The sequence below is a fragment of the Mauremys reevesii genome, linkage group 4, assembly GCF_016161935.1.
Source record: "Mauremys reevesii isolate NIE-2019 linkage group 4, ASM1616193v1, whole genome shotgun sequence".
Taxonomy (NCBI): Eukaryota; Metazoa; Chordata; order Testudines; family Geoemydidae; genus Mauremys; species Mauremys reevesii.
Genome location: NC_052626.1, coordinates 18,725,743 through 18,743,110, shown reverse-complemented (window position 1 = coordinate 18,743,110; position 17,368 = coordinate 18,725,743). Strand labels below are relative to the sequence as shown.

General features: G+C 41.4%; 1 long non-coding RNA gene across 6 annotated transcripts in view; it reads left to right on the top strand.

Annotated features, from left to right (window-relative positions):
- Positions 1-15,973, top strand: part of LOC120404917 — a 57,236-nt gene extending 41,263 nt beyond the window's left edge. For 2 of the 6 annotated variants that reach the window (XR_005598252.1, XR_005598256.1), the window contains exons 3-6: positions 2,421-2,599; positions 2,679-2,810; positions 3,375-3,477; positions 4,324-4,523. This is a non-coding gene — a long non-coding RNA (uncharacterized LOC120404917). Of the gene's footprint in view, positions 1-2,420; positions 2,653-2,678; positions 2,811-3,357; positions 3,478-4,323; positions 4,524-15,170 lie in introns of those variants that run through there. The other 4 variants (XR_005598253.1, XR_005598254.1, XR_005598255.1 and 1 more) reach the window with 4 other exon arrangements.
- The last annotated feature ends 1,395 nt before the right edge of the window (positions 15,974-17,368 follow it).

Below are 17,368 nucleotides of genomic sequence, written 5' to 3'. Positions count from 1 at the left end.
TCAAACACTGAGTGCAGCTTTTAAATACAACTTGTTTCTTCTGATTACAACTTGCACAGTCCCAGATGGTGCCCTGTATATTTTCATATTACTTAAAATGCTAATGTATTCCAGCTTCTTCAGATGTTGGCGCTGGCATGGCGAGCACCTTAAATGAGAGTGTGAATAAAAGAAAAAAATCTTGAGCTGGAATCTGGATATTGTGCCCCATGCTGTCATTAAAACCCCCAGAGTAAGAAAGAAAATGGAAGTTTAACATCACATGGTTCAAGGCCCCTCTCTAGCAAGCTATCATTTAACCTCAGGTTATCTTGATAGTCACATGCTGAAGGGAACACTTAGTGTATGTCACTGTGTGAGAACAGCTAAACAAGAAAAAAAATAGAGAGAAAGGAGCCAAGAAAGAGAGAAAAATATAAACAATTTTCACATCTAGACTTTCACATTTATACTTGAAATTAGATGAAGGTTTCTAACTATCAGAGGAGTGAAGTTCTGGAACAGCCTTCCAAGGGGAGTAGTGGGGGCAAAAGACATATCTGGCTTCAAGACTAAGCTTACCGCGCTGGGTGGTTCGGTGATCGAGATTCGTTCGAGTTCTATCTCTACTCTGCGACGCGCGCGACGAAGGCGAAGCTCCGATTCGAACTCCGCAACTCACTCCTCGCTGGCTGGAGAGGAGTCGACCGGAGAGGAGGAGCGGGTTCGGTTCGCGGCGTCTGGGGACGAGTTCGTAGTTTAAACAGTTCGTTCAGCCACAGCGCTATTCACGTCCTGCTGAATTTGGCATTCTCTAGTTCCCCCATTCTTAGTGTAGACCAGGCCTAAGATAAGTTTATGGAGGGGAGGTATAATGGGATAGCCTAATTTTGGCAATTAATTCATCTTTGACTACTAGCGGTAAATATGCCCAATGGCTTGTGATGCGATGTTAGATGGAGTGGGATCTGAGTTACTACAGAGAATTCTTTCCTGGGTGTCTGGCTGGTGAGTCTTGCTCACACGCTCAGGGTTTAGCTCATCACCATATTTGGGGCCGGAAAGGAATTTTCCTTCAGGGCAGATTGGCAGAAGCCCTGGGGGTTTTTTGCCTTCCTCTGCAGCGTGGGGCACGGGTCACTTGCTGGAAGGTTCTCTGCACCTTGAAGTTTTTAAATCATGATTTGAGGACTTCAATGGCTCAGACATGGGTTTGATACAGGAGTGGGTGGGTGAGATTCTGTGGCCTGCATTGTGCAGGAGGTCAGACTAGATGATCATAATGGTCCCTTCTGACCTTAAAGTCTATAATTCGATGATCTCTATAAAGAAAGGGTGATTTTGTAACAGACTGGCCTGTGTTGATATGTTTGTTCACAAGATTCAGTGTTCAGAGAGGTATTACAAGTGAGACACTAGCTACAGGTAAACCTGCAAATAGCCAGGTACCTCTGATCATGAGAATAGCTGTTTTATCCAAGCATCATGCAAAATACTAATTATCCGCCAGAGGATGTGGGGGCAGAAGGGACCTCCTATCCCTAACCATGCAGGTGCAGAATTGCTGAAAACACTTCCATCATTTGATTTATTTCTCTCTGTTTATCTACCTCATCCCTAGACTTCACTCATTCATATAGCACTGGAATGTCTCAGACAGAAGCTGCATTTCAGCAGTGGTCAGCAAATTAGTATTTTTAGCACTGAAATTTCATTTCTAGAAGCAAACAACGAAGGGTGAGGGAAACTATGGTGGTGAGTGGTTTACAAACTTAGATAGACAGACAGATAGGCAGATAGAGAGTAGATTCAATGCCTATTTATGACTCACCAGGTGAGCTTAGTAGCCTGCGAACTGTTAATGTGACAGTTTGGCAGTTAGTGACCAAATTGAATTCCTGCTATAAGGCCCCTCTTACCTTATGGACAATATATTCAGTACTTGGGTTCACAACAGTGTCATTGAATGAAGAGAAAAGTTGGAGAAGAACATTTAGGGCAACATTTTGGTATCCTTGTGTATGTGGAGCAGAACCTTACTGCACAAGCAGTCCCATGGAAATCAAATCAAACGTATTCTCTTTAACCTGGCCCTTTAAAATCCCCCCTCTACCGCAGGAAAGGAAATGACTTTTTTTAAAACAGGAACTCAGTGCTATGCAGTGGAATTCACCCTGCAGGGCAAGAAAGCCATTGCAGGACCCAGGAGTCATTTTTAAAGGGCCAGAACTGCAAACTGGCTCACCAGCTTTCACAGAGAAAACAAACAATAATGGAGTGGGCTTCTGAAGCTCACTTTATGAAACCCCTCATCCATGAATAATTGGAACTAAAATAAGTCTTTGGGACATTCACTGGGTGGAATGGGGGTTAAAGGATGAGTGTCAAGCTGGTAAAGAACAAATTTCACTTGCAAAATCTGCTTTGTTCCCTTCATACAGCATTTTATTTCTGAGGTTGAATTCAGTGATTTCATTCTGCTCTGCTTAGAATTCTGGGAGAAAATTTACACATGGACACATGGAACCATAATCTTCTAAGGTGCTGTCACATCATGATAGTATCTTCAAACTATGTTTGACAGGATAGAGAAGACAGTGTAATGGACAGGCAGGACATGGTAAATACCTGATCTGTAAAGAACGACAATATTATCAAATCAACTTTAAAAAGGTAATTATTTACTGTGTATTTTATAGTCTTCCAGGAATAACAGCTAGACACTTCGCTTCACACAGTGCTATAATATTTCACCTATCAAGGACAAGATGCTGGGTATTTACAGACTGTAATGAGACTGTCCACTGTTTGATGTTACCATAAATAAACAGGTAAAACTGCTGAGTTTCATGAAATTCAGCCTGATGGCCTAGAAGAAGTTATTTTAGTAGAAAAGAATGACATGTGTAATCATATGTACAAAGGCAGCTCTACCTACACACACATGCACAGGGCCTTGTGCACAGCTCGTTCTTTTCCAAGTTAGTCCTTCCCACAAAGTAGATCAAAAATTCTTTTCCTTGAAGGGATTGTCTAAACGTAGAGATGGATTACGCTATACCTACCCCCATATTCTTTTGCTGTTGCTCCTACTTATTTGTCACATGCAGGCACATTTCAAGACACTATGTTGTGCTCATTAAATGAAAAAAGGAGAGACACAGGGTGGGTGAGGTAATATCTTTTATTGGATCGACTTCTGTTGGTGAGAGAGCCGAGCTTTTGAGCTTACACAGAGCTCTTCTTCGGGTCTTCAGCTCTGTGTCTCTCCACAAACCGAAGTTGGTCCAATAAAAGATATTACCTTGGACACCTTGTCTCTCTAATATCCTGGGGCCAGCACAGCTACAACAACCCTGCAGATATATAAAAAAGCAGCCTTTTTCCCCCCTCAGGGATACGTGGGCACCTGGGTTCAACAGCTGAAGAGCAGATACCTGCATTCCAAATGAAAATGAAATCTCAAACCAAGCCATCTTTAAGGATCACAATGTTAAGGTATCTTTTTCCTTATTTTTTTTCATTTTCTCTTTCTGATCCTGGCTAAGCAGGGAAGTGGAGGAGCTGAAACGCCACAAGAAAAGCCCAGTCTCATAACGTTTCTAGCCTTATATTGCAATCTCCAGAGATTCTGGATAAAACGATGACATTTCCAGATGCTTATCTTCTGGACTTCTTGTGATTCACCTGTCACTACCTATTGCTAGAGATCAGCCAAAATCCCAAGTCTGAAAATCCCCAAGGTTTGAGAAAGACTGAATCCAAATAAAGGATCCAGACCCAAATGCTCAAAACTCTATTCAGTACTTGCATGACCTCTCCACCTAGTAGTGAGAGAAGGGAATCTATCCCCATGTGAAATTCCATCTACCATGGAGATGCACCTGATGTTATTTAAAACATGCCTCTGACCACACTTACACAGTGAAGGTAAATCACTATCTATGCATTGGTTATTTGCCAGATGATCCATTCATAAAAAAGTACAAGTTGCCAACTCCTTTTATTAAACATTGAAGGGAGAGACTTAGTCTCTATCTCTCCATCTTTTCAAAGCTAATATTTTTGCATGTGTCAGTCTAAAAGAAGCTCGCAATCTTGTATTTTTGGAATGTCAACATGACTATTCACTGGAAATAACTATATTTTCCAAACAGAGCCCATACCACCTAGAAAACTGAAAACTACTAGTTGAGACGGGCACACTCAGTGAACACTGAAACAAACTTGAAAAATTAAGGACCCAACAGCCCCTCGTGCGTTACATAATTTATGAACAGCCCCTGACTTTGCAGTGTCAGGAGTGCTGATTGGCTTACATTGTGATGTCATTCTTCCTAACAGTCTCACCTCCTGGAGATTATTTCAGTGTTTCATGGATTGTGAAGATCAGAAACATTTACTGCACAGATATGTTTGTAGAAGATTACAATTTAGAGACACTCTCTCATAAGAGACAGCATTATGAACATAGGAATTTGGAGATGTGCCCTGGAGGAAGGGGTTGAGAGCACCGCATGGTTGTATGCAGCAGTTCACCAGAGACGCTCTCCAGTTTGTTTTATTAAAGTTTTATTCCTTTCTCGTTCACTGGTTTGTTATTTAACGAACCCCAAGATCGTTCCATTTACAGGAACTGGTAGAGACAAACTGGAGATTTTTCAAATCCTGTCCATTTCTAGCCACAATCTTGTGAACCTCCCTTAAGTGATTATAGAAGAATAACCCCACTAAACAAATACATTTACTGTGCAATTCCATCTACTACAGATTTTCAGAGTATGTCTCCCTACCAGCATCCATTAGCTCTAAACAAGGCCATAACATCTTTATGTTCTCTATAAAGCTGTTTACAGTTCCTACAGTTTTCCTCCACAGTCATGCCCTTCCTCCTTGCTACATCAAAGCCTTCTTAAAAGATCTTTTTCTTCCTTTAGTGAAGCCTGCTGTGCACTTGTGGTCTTGTAAATGACACTACTGATCTCGCCACAGAAACTTCTGACAATGTGCTTGAAATATCTGCCTAATGTTATGCACGGGCTTGCATCCAAGCTTAATAGCATTCCAATTTAAAATCCCCATGAACATGTTTACTTATCTCTAGTCTGCAGGGCAACATAATGCACCTTTGGAGAAATCTGTTGATTAAAAAGAGGTTTTCCTTTCTTACTGAGCCTTCTTAACAGGACTTTCCAAGTGTTACCGATCCTGGTGGTGCTTCCATATCATAGTCTCCTAGCTTCTGTGATTTTTCCCTGAGCTCACGGGGAATGAATTTCTAAACCTTGCTGACCTGTGATTGCCATAACTTTCTGCATCACGCCAACATCAAACAAAGAAATGTGCATACTCTACAATATGAACCTCTAGGGACAGACTGCATAAACTCTCATGCAAATCACTGAGCAGAGGTTTGATTTTTTTTTTTTTTTTTGCCAGCTACAGAAACCATCTGCTTGGTTTTTTTTTTTTTACTGTTTTTTTTTAAAGTCTTGTCTAAAAAGATATTGAATAGCTCACGAAAAACTTCAGAAATCACCATTGGCAGAGCAGGTTTCTCGTGCCCATCCTGCTAATTGTCAATACAATTCTCTAGGAAATGAGCCAAAATCAAACCCCAGCATCTCCTAAAAATCTATTCTCCTTCAAATGCCTGGCTTCAGATCTGTGCATTTCTTGCATTCCCCACACTGCTGTGTCCCCTTTTCGCTACCCCAACTGTGTTGTGTTACCCTGAGATTCCCCAGAGTTTGTTGCAATAGTAGCTGCTATATAGTACACCGTGCAGCCTGACATGATTTAGGTTGCCTAAGAACTGCCCTAGCCCCAAAAGGTGAATTTCTCCACAGCACCGAAAGTATCCTGCTAGTGTCATGCCCTGCTCCTAGGAAGGCTGTCAGCCATCAGACCTGGGACCACTGCATCTTAAAGCATGAGCCTCTACTGCCTGAGCTACAAGACACAGCTCTACTACCAGGCTCATCCACCTCATGCATTTGATGAAGTGGGTATTCACCCACGAAAGCTCATGCTCCAATACGTCTGTTAGTCTATAAGGTGCCACAGGACTCTTTGCTGCTTTTACAGATCCAGACTAACACGGTTACCCCTCTGATACTTGCCACCTCTGTATGTGGCCCACGCACCAGCAGAGGAGGGCAGAGCGGGTGTGGGTTGCACTGACCCATTGGCTGGTTAAATGAATTATACGCTGGCACATCTAGCAACGTAGAAGTCCATACAAACCCGTCTTGTCTTCTCTTGATAAATGCAATGTACATCCCTACCAGGAACATGAGACCTGAAATAAATACCAACTCAAGGGCAATGAAGTGAATGTAGCTGAATCTCTGGGAATGACTCACTAAGAGGCCTTTCCCATGAAAATGTGTGCTTTCCTTTAAGTGAGGAATGGGGCTGGCAGTACTAAATGCACCAACTGTGGCCTGGAATTTTTGCAAGCCACACAGCAGGCATCCATCAAACTCATACCAAGAGATGCATCTGGCTCTGAACCTAATGTGCCAAGTTCTGTGTTCCCTGTCAACCGTCCTCGTTTGATGGAAGATGCTGGCAGGTGAACATGTCACTAGTACAACAGTAACAGTAGCATGGGCAAAGTTATATCAACATCCCTGCTTGGTCTCCAACGAGGCTCCTGTCCCACTGTTTTTGCTACCTAGAGGAAGCATTTCTAAATTTGATACAGGGGGGATATATACCACACATCGACCCGGAGTGAAGATTATCAAGCGAAGGCTTAAATCATCATCACCCAGCAGAACCTACTTCTTAAAATTGGCATGCAGTCCAATGTGAATTTTGCCTGAGCAATGACTGAGTGACCACTGCTATCAGAAGAGAGCAGCAGCAGATAAACTCACCTTCTGTTTCAGGAATAGACACCAGATTTAGAGTCAGACTACACATGTAATGTATAAAATTAAAGTAACTATAACCAAAAGGAAAAATGGGGCACACACCACTACCAGGTAACCATTATCAGCTTTGAGATCTGAGGGTGAATGTCCCTGTAAATGGCCAGTGCTAATGCTGATGTGTTTGCCTTTGCTGATGCTGATTCACTTATTAGGATTGAATTATTCCTATGCTTTACTTGATGTTTGCAAAGACCGAATGGAAATTCACACCTTTCCCAGTGCTGCTCAGATGTCGGTAAAGAATGTGGGAGTTCTCATTAGTTAACTATCAGAGAAATGATCTGTCTTAGTGTAACACCAACAGACTCCAGTCATCAGTGGTAGCGATCGATTTTTCAGGGATCGATATATCGCGTCTCATCTAGACGCGATATATCGATCCCCGAACGCGCTTCTATGGATTCCGGAACTCCACCGCCCCGAACGGCGGTGGCGGCGTCGATATGGAGAGCCCCGGACATCGATCCCGCGCCGTGAGGACGGGTAAGTTATCGATATAAGATACTTCGACTTCAGCTACGTTATTCACGTAGCTGAAGTTGTGTATCTTATATCGATTTTTCCCCTTAGTGTAGACCAGCCCAGAGAAATGATCTGTCTTAGTGTAACACCAACAGACTCCAGTCATCAGTGGGTGGGATCAAACCTGGGGCCTCTGGAGCTTAAAGCATGAGCTTCTACTGCGTGAGCTAAAAGCCAACTAGCTTGTGCATCCCATGAAAGGACCAAGGACAATCACAGTCCCTTCCCTCAGTGGCATACAGGGATCCTTCTTCTGAGCATCCCTGGGGTGCAAATTGCTCAATGGGCATGAGGAGAGGCAGCATCAGGGTCCCATCCCCTGTGTACATTGGCCCGTCGAGCAAAATTTCTGCTTATAACTGAAGGCCACTGTGCTGTGCTATAGCAGCTAACCAGGGATAATTAAGAATGTCAGTTGTCTGGCCTTTTGTGGGTAGTGAGCTGGGCATGCTTCACAAATTAGCTCTGTAGATGTGCTAGTAAGTAACTCCATGATGCAATCCACATTTGTGATGCATCCTCATATCCAGGTAGCCTGATGCATTTTCTATTCAACACACCATTTCAATCAACATTCTTCAGTAGAGGCATTGGGCCAACTTACCGCCTGCTACCCTAGCCTCTCTCACTAGGAATCCAAAAAGACCTAACACAGACGAACTGGGGCAGTTTTACTGCCCCAGGAATGATGGGCTGGGAATGGTAGAGCAGCAGACCAGGGATACAACACAACCCCTTCAATGACAGGAACTCCACTCCATGGCATCTCTCTCTGCAATAGTACAATGGGCATTCGGGGCACAACACAAGTGAGCTACAGGATACATAGGAGTGTAGCAAGCTGCTTTGCAGCTGTCTGGATCCACACCTGCATACGCCCCCCAACACAATGTATGAGGCACATTGAGGCGCTAGCTGCTGCTACAGCTAATGAATTGTTATAATGGAACCAAAGTAGTGAGGCAGCCACTCCACACCAACTCACAGAGCTGTGAATGGGGCGGAGATACCTGTGCAAAGCTTATTGACTCAGGCCCTGCCCGGCATGGGCATTTGACCCTCTGACATCCGAGTTCCAGGGTCACCTTCCATGTAACAGCCGGACCAGATGTGTGAACAGTTTGAACGAACACATAAATACCTTCCATCTCTGAGTCCATCCGGCTTTGATAACTGGAAATGGAAATTGCAGAATGAGAAATTGACTTCTTCTGTGCTTTTGCCGCATATAAAGAAAAGACATCACTGAAAACGTTTGTGAAGGGCTCCCTCATCCCACCAAAACCAAAGGAAACAAGCTTTCCCAGGCACTAGGTAACTTTTTTTTTTCATAAATGAAGGGCTAGCTGCAGATAAGTGAAGATTAAAGTTGCCAGACTGATAGAGAACTACACATCACTCACATGGCAAATACAGCATGAAAATCCCCTTCATTCTCTCTCCTTATTAAACACTATCATTTAATTTAGAACTCAAATAAATATATTAATAAGGAATGTATAATTTTAATGCCATCTCTGCAATCACCCATAGATTGATTCTACCTTGAGCTCATTGTATTATTGCTAATGACTGAGAGCTTGCGCCACATTTTATCAACCAAAGTCTGTCTCAGAGAACTTTCTAATTAGTGCTACTAATCACTTATTCCTTCTCAGGGAGACTAATGCATTATTACACAGACTTGTGAAATACGTCTAACAACACATACGTCTTGTTAAAATGACACTCAGGAGATACCATTCCCAACATCCATCAATGACTCTTAATCTATCAAATGGAAATATTGCTTAAATACTGCTACCACAGTCAGATGGGTTCAGGCATCTTCTCCAAGCTCTGCTAGGCACAATGTCACCAAGCTTTGGCATGCAGCCAACTCTCTTACATCATCTAGCAATTAATGTACCCTCACTTGAATAACAAGAAGTTAGAAAGGCAGTGGAAAGTAGCAACAGAGTGGGACAACTGATTAAATTAGCTGCAGGAAATCTATTTTGTAATAAAACTGTTCATAAAAGCAAAATGTCATTTAAAGGCACAATTTCCATGGGGAATAAGTTTTTATGTCTGTGTGCCTCTCTAAGACTTGAAGACTTTTTGTTTTTAATACTTTTTTCATTTAAATGAGTTTATAGAAGTCTAAAATATACAAAGACATACCAAGACCACAGGGAAACTCGTTATATGTTGTGCGTGTCTGGGGGTTTTTGGTTTTTGTTTGTTGGGTTGTTTTTTTTCTCCAAGATGCTGAAGTAATTTCTTTGTGAGAAATATTTAGATCAGAGGAATATAGATAATTAACAATCCACATAAAAGAATTAGCCAATTTTCATGTTAAGTGGAAAAACAAGGATCAAATTTTAAACTGCTAGGGAATGCTGATGGAACCTGATATAAAAAGGAATGTAACTGGTTATTTTCCTTTTTTCTTCCATGTTTGAACACATAACTAGCTATAAATTCTACTTTACTCTCTCTCTCTCTCTCTCTCTCAACCCCCAAGTTAATTAGATACACTTACAAAGTTTTTCCTTCTAAAGTAATTTACAAGGAAATGCAATTCTTATTATATCAAAATCTGATGATAAATGCTTTCATTTTTTACAAAACATGCTTTGAAATCAAAGTGATGTATGAAAGGAAGTGAAGACAACAAATAAACACACTGAAGTGCTTTGGACACACTAGACTGTACTTGAAGAGTTTGAAAGGGAGAATATGCTGTTGTGAAGCAGATGGGTTCAGATCATAAGAGAAAGCTGAAAATACTGGGTTTTTTTAAGGCAAGAATTCCCAGAGATTCCTGCTGGATTGAACTCAGCCTGTGACCTTTTTTTTTTTTTTTTTTTAGTTTAATCATCATACTTGTTCAGTGCTATTTCCTGAACCTTTAAATGCAAAAAAGATTATGCAAATTAGTCAGCTAATCCAGGAAACAAAAACGTTGCTGTAACTTCTGTTCTTTTAACTAATCCGCTGTTCTTTATCACAAATAAGTGTTATACAAATACAAGAGTGAGTGGTGTACATTTGCAGACTACCATTACCAAGAAGCTGCATTGGTCCAACACATCTCCTTGCGATAAGTATAAATAAATACATAGTGGTGCCTACTCACTGTTAATAGCTCTCACGAGCAGGTGTAAGACCCACAAACTAAGGACAATTTTGGTTTCTATGGCCCACAAAAATGAAACGTAGCAACTTCCATCTTACAAAACTCTTCCAGCTGTCTGAATTCATGGATGAGAAACATCTTCTCAGAAAATATAAATGGCTTAAATAGGTTCCTCAGAGCCGTAATGATCCCTTCTGACCTTAAAATCTATGAATCTATGCAAAAAGAAGGGTCATTTGTTTTTAACTAATCTGCTTTTATGTTTTCTAACCACAAACTCCACAGTTTCTGTTTACAGTAGTTATTGCGAAATGTTTTTGGCAAAAAGAAAATGAAGAATAAGCCACAGAAACTCAGAAAACCAATATAAGTTGTGAATATAAAAAATGAGTAAGACAAAGTGATCTCTTTCTCAAAGGACATGCAGACTTACAACTGGGCTAGATCTGCAGCTGACTGTGACCCTCCTGCATTCCAAATGAGAAAATCCATCTAGAGCTGACAGAGAATATGATGCCAGTAGGATGAGAACAGTAACTCACAAGTGTTCCAGTAATTTCCATTATTTCCAAATTTTCATGAAATTGACTCAAATGTTATTGATAAAAATCATATACAAATGCATCATACACAACCATTCTGTGAAATTCTTGTCAGATGGAACTTTGCCAACCTGTAATGTAACTCCTAATCTGAACGCCTCACTCAGATATCTAAAGGAAGTGATAGCAGCTAAAATTCTCATAGATTATGTTAACTAAGAGAACAGTTACACCAATCAGTACTGAGAAATAAAGAAACATTCTCTACATAATCTAATGGGATTTCAAACTTTGGTTTGATTGTCTTGTAAAGCCAACAGGGATCTCTTGCTCATCCATAATAAAGTTGGCCTGATATCCAGTTGATCCATACCCCTCAAAGTGTTTGGCCACGTATGTGCTCGAGTATAGAGCGGAAAGTGTTCATTAGTTACTCCTGTTACAAACACTGTAGATTAGATTAGATAAAATAAAATAAAATTCAGGTCAAAGTTTTCTCTGACGCTCCAGTTGGCTCCTGTAATTTGATGGATGATATCTTCACAGAACATTCTATGGTTTGCATTAGTTTGACCAGATAAACTTCCCCCATGGTCACTGGTTCGGAAATAGTATTTTAAACCCTTATAAACAGTTCCAGATGCAGGGCTAGATCGACAGCAGCAGCCAAGCTCTGTTTGGCACACCTGCGGCGGGAAATGTGGTTCTAAGCCACTTCTTCTGAGGCTGACCAGAAGCCAAACTAGGATTTGGCATAACCTACAATAGTTACTCAAGTCATGCATTTGGGACTGCTTGGCTAGCAGAGATGGTCTGGCTATCCCCCTGCCACTCCCACCATGCCCCCCCCACTTACCCCTTCCTGTCCAACATGCCCCCTACATGGAAGCAAGAAATGGGGGTGGAATAGAACTAGCTATGCTGGCTACATGCCACTTTGACATTCCCCTCCACCAGTGGAATCCAGCACTGTGCCTTCAGGACAGCTTGCGTGTTTCATTGTGGTGCCTGTGGGTATGTCTGTACTGCAGCTGGGAACATGCCTCCTAGAGAGACATGCTAGCTCCACTCCAACTAGGGCACTAAAAACAGCAGTGCAGATATTGCAACACAAGTGGCAGCTCAGGCTAGCCATCCAAGCTCAGAGCCAGGGGGTCAGGCAGGCTTGTACTTGGGCAGCCCAGCCTGCAATGTCCATGCCGCGACTTTTAGCGCAGTAGCTCAAGCAGAGCTAGCAGGTGTCTGTCTACTCAGGCTGGGAAGCATGCTCCCAGGTGCAAGGTAGACACACCCTGAAAGGCTAAATACTTGACCCATTAAATTTATGCAAACAATCAAGGCTACAATTCTATAACGGTGTACGCTGTATATGCATTTAAAAAATAAACCAAGGAAAATGAACATACATGTGTGGGTATAGACAGTCATGCACAGAATTAGACATGCGTGATTGTGCAAGAACGAGTTGTGTCTCCTTACTTAAGGTTGAAGCTAGCTAGACTGATTCAGTTTAAAACAGAGGCATTTCCAGTATGTGCAACTGTTTCAGCACTGTGAAAAGCTGAATGGAGTGTAAATGCAGCTACAGTAAGATTATAATCAAGAAAGAGCCATTTTAAATGGAAATCAGTGTGGGCATGTTCTAACATGGCAAGGTAAATTCAGACAAGCGAAAACATCAGTAAGCCCTTTCTTCTTCTTCTTCATATCAGATATGTGTGTAAAACAAATCACGAGATCCAGGATTCACTTATTTTAACTGCTCTAAGGCTTTGGGTTGGGGCGGTGGGTGGGGAAGAGCATTAGAAGGATCAGAAGGTACCAAACTGGGACCATAGGAACAAATGGTTTCAGAGGAACACAACAGCAAATCCTTCAGGGCCTTAAAAAGGGAAATTGATGAGATGAATGCACAACCACCACAAGACCACGGTGGATAATACAATTACTTTCTGCAAACAAGTGTCAAACGAGTGTAAAGCGAGAAGAGAATCATTCTCCCCCATTCTTGTCTGAGTCATTGAGCTGTGCTGGCAGTGATTCAGTCTGCTCCTCTTCTTCACTTTCGTCACCCTCAGCTGTGGTGAACGGTGACCCTGCTTCTTGCTCTTCTTCTAGTCAAGCAAACAAGCAACAGCTCAGTGATACACAGAAGAATCTGGTTGGTTGCATTTCTTCTCAGAACCAGATACCAGGCTACACTGAGAAGAAACCTGCATTTCATTCCTGAAATATACAATTAACATTGAATTTAAATGTTCATCGATGGGCTTAATTTGGTTTGACTTTCCCATGGGGCCATTCTTGTCTAGGCTGGGCCTTGAAGGGGTCAACCACAAGGCCATCATTTTGATTTCAGATGGCTTCACATCAGGATAGATTTCACTAGCACTTTCGCCGTGGGTGGGCACCCTATTTGTTGGCCTACTCTCTATCTGGAAAGCCATAAATGCTGAGCCCCTGTACACATGACAGAGGAACTTCTCTCCATCCCTCTCCCATGTCCAAGGCTGGCCATCCACTCACTTTGATCTAAACTGGGTTTGTCCTGTGGGGCTGGGCCGTACCATTTACTACAATGCTGCTCCTTTTTGCTCTTTGATTGTGAAATATATGCTGGGGATGAGGGGTTATCAATTAACCCTTGTGCACTCTTCCTGCCAACCGCTGGGAATTACTGGGGACTTGTCCCCTGAAAGCCTCACCTTTTAGCATGAGTTTTGGGCCACAGACATTGTACGTACTCTGATAAAATTTACTGGGGCAGGACCAGGGGATTCCTTTATAACAGTACAGCACAGGAGGCCAGTATAGGCCATGCCCCTTTTCCATATATCTCGTAACGACTACCTAGTTGCCTAAGGGCATTCAATGGATAGTGGTTATGCATTATTAAAGTTGCAGCTAACATAAGGGTTTTGTCTGCCCTTATCTAGCTGTGCTCATACTAAACAGCCACATTCCTTGGCTCAATCTCCCAAAATTAACCATGCTCATTAAAATTGATTTGAATGTATATAAAATATCTGAAAATAGTTCTTTAGAGGAAGCTTTAAAAGGCTGTTGTGAAATATACAAGCATCATCTAAATCACTGACCTTAATACACAAAGGCCCAGATTTTCAGACATATGTGGTGCAAAAAGGCACCACACATAGTTTTCATATGTAATAATTGTAATTGCATGAGCAATCATGGCAATTGAGCACTCATCATTCTGAAAATCTAGGCTCCATTTTATTTATTTAGGATTATTTAATGTACAAAGTAACTCCGTTCAAATCACCAAAACAGTTCAAACCAATATGCAGAGCAGTGTAATATAGCCTAATGCTTTCCAAATAGGGAAGGTTTGACTAAGGTTGGAGAGAATGGATGTCAAAAAATGTTCTCTTGGCTTTTGAAAAGGACAGTGTTAAGCAATAATACAATCAATTGAATAACATCCATAACCTGATATGTCAGTATTTTCCAAACTCACTATATGATTATTAAACACTTTGCAAATTAAACCACCTGAGCAGAGATGCACATGAATTGTCCATCATGTCTATGAATGACTGACATTTTTTCTTGCAATGTTGTAGCCATGTTGGTCCCAGGATATTAGAGACACAAGGTAGGTGAAGTAATATTTTTTACTGGACCAACTTCTAAAGAAGACAAGCTCTGTGTAGCCTGTAAGCTTGTCTCTTTCACCCATAGAAGTTGGTCCAATGAAAGATATCACGTCACTCATCTTGTCTGAAATTTTTGCCCAGATATCTGCTCTTGTGTTTATCGAAGGAAAATACTTAGGATAACATTTTCAAAGGAGGGTGCAACAAGTGAAATGGAGAAATGCATCCAGCAGAGCATTTGTAGATCTCTGTGTAACCTCCCCAAGTCAGCTAGTACCAACATGTGAACAATACCGTGAATGTGGAGGGGTGAACTTGCCTTAGCATAGAGTCTTATTGTATCCCAGTAATTGTCCCTGCACTGTGAGAAATGCAGTTTCAGGCAGCGGACACCTAAAAGTAGTCATTACTTTAGAACGAAATTCTGTTCTTTCTCCTCATGCAGATTTCAATGGGACAGTTCGTGGAGCAACTTTCTGATGCTGCAATTTGGCCCAGGACTGATGACTTCAATGGAATTATACCAATTCTCACCACCAGAGAGTTTAGTCTAATTTGAAGAAGGGTGGCAGAATGTGACCCATAGTGAGAATCTTGACAACAACGCAACTAGTATTGAAATGCAAGAGTTATATTATGTGCTAACCTAAACTCATACAACTCCAACTCTGCTGGGGGCCCAGAGCCAGTTGGGAAAGGGCTGGGCTTCTGGTCACATATACAGACACGTACTTGTGTGTGAAATTATCTCATCTGTGCATTCAAATACCAATCTGAGTGTGCAAATGTGGGGTTTGGTGGTTCATACACTATGTACCACATCCCCATTATATCCTCTGCAAATTTGGCCCTTTGAAAACACCCATTAGTGTGTTTTGCTCAGGAATATGGTGATGCCATATTAGATTAGACAAATTAGATTCCAGTCCACACCTGAAGTTATACTTGGGAATATGCGATCTAGTCAATTTTGTAATACTACCACCATGTGATAAAGGCTTTGCCATATAATTTAACCTAAGTGCTATATATGTCATCAACTATGTGGTAAATATGCCTATTTTTCCTCACGAAAATTCAGAAGAGAGAGGTTGCTGTCTAGTACATTTCATTATTTATTGTGTCAATTCAGTGCAATTCAATATATTGTGTTAATTTCCTTTTCCTATTTTTTAAAGAAGTAATCTGTCACTGAGGTTGTAACAGCTCCAGTTTTAATGGAAGTCTATGAGACAATGTCAATGAAATTGGATCGGTCCAAATGGAATCATTATTGTTCAACCATTGAGATCTTAATAGCTCCATCAATCGAAGTGTATAAGACAGTGCCCAAGGTGTTTTGAGGTTTATCTAAGTGTAAGGAACCCCTGTGCATCTCAGAAGCTCAACAGAATGAATTAAAAGATACAGTTCAAAAATCTCCTAGAGACCCATTATCTGCAGATCATATACACAGTTGGCTCCTTTACTGCTTGTGTGGGTCAATCAAGTCAGTATGCATTTTATGAATCATTGACACAACAGATCACAAGACTTTAGTCACATCAGTGTGTGGTTAGGGATCATTCAGTCCACAGAGCTGTGCATGTGCAGTAACCCAGTGTGCTTAAAATCCTTGGGATGTTTTTAGTAAACAGGTAATTAATGCATGTACCAAATAGCCGCTTTCCTCTGTTAAATATTTCAGCCTTTTAAATATTGCTACAAATACCTGAGGGCATCCGGCCCTCATTTTTCATTTGGAGTGTGGATATTTTCATATTTTTAACTAAAAGGAGTATAGAAAAGAAATTGAACACAGTGCCTTGTTTATGGACATCTAAAACAGAAATGTCCACTTTCCAGGGTACAAGAGTCTACACCACCCCTGGCCCAAACTGGCACTTTGTCACTAGTCCTAGCTGAGAGGTGGAGAAGCTTGTTCTGCCACTACTCTGGTGTTCTTTGGATAAATAGAAGAGTTCAGTTTCCAGAGTTGTCAGGCTGGCACCTCTCATACCAAGTTCAAGAACCTCCTAGCACTGGAGGTGGAAACTGGTTCACAAAGACCTCCTCTTCTGGAAATTTCAAGGGGATCTGATCTGGAGCATGAGGAGGATTTTGAGACTGAGTGGCCTCTATTCTTTACTTTCCTCTATCAACACATTAGGATGGAATTCCACTTGGAGGCATCCACAGAATCTTCTGATTCTGCAGTGGAATTCTCTGGGGTTCTCTGTTCGGTGTCACCCTTCAGTTACACATTTGATTGCACCCTGAGCTCTATAAGTTTTCCTTCTTTTCTTTTTTCTTTCCCTTCATTTTCTAGTAGGAAAAGGGGAGGGAAGGGAGAGAAAAAGGGGACAGTCCATAAAACCAAACACTATCAAAATGTATTTCATTTAATAAAACATTAATCTGTGAAAAATTGTGAATGAAATGAAAAAATTTGGTTCATTTGAAATAGTTCACATAGTTTTTCAACCACCTCTAAGCTTGGCTGTCAGTCCTGATAACAACACACATGAGAGCACACATTTCCATGCCTAATATGCAACAGTGCCTGCATCTTGTATTAACTGCATGCAGATTTTCAATGTGTATATACTTATGACTAGACAGGGATTTGCACAGGTATATATGGCAGTGTTCATGAAGCGTAGG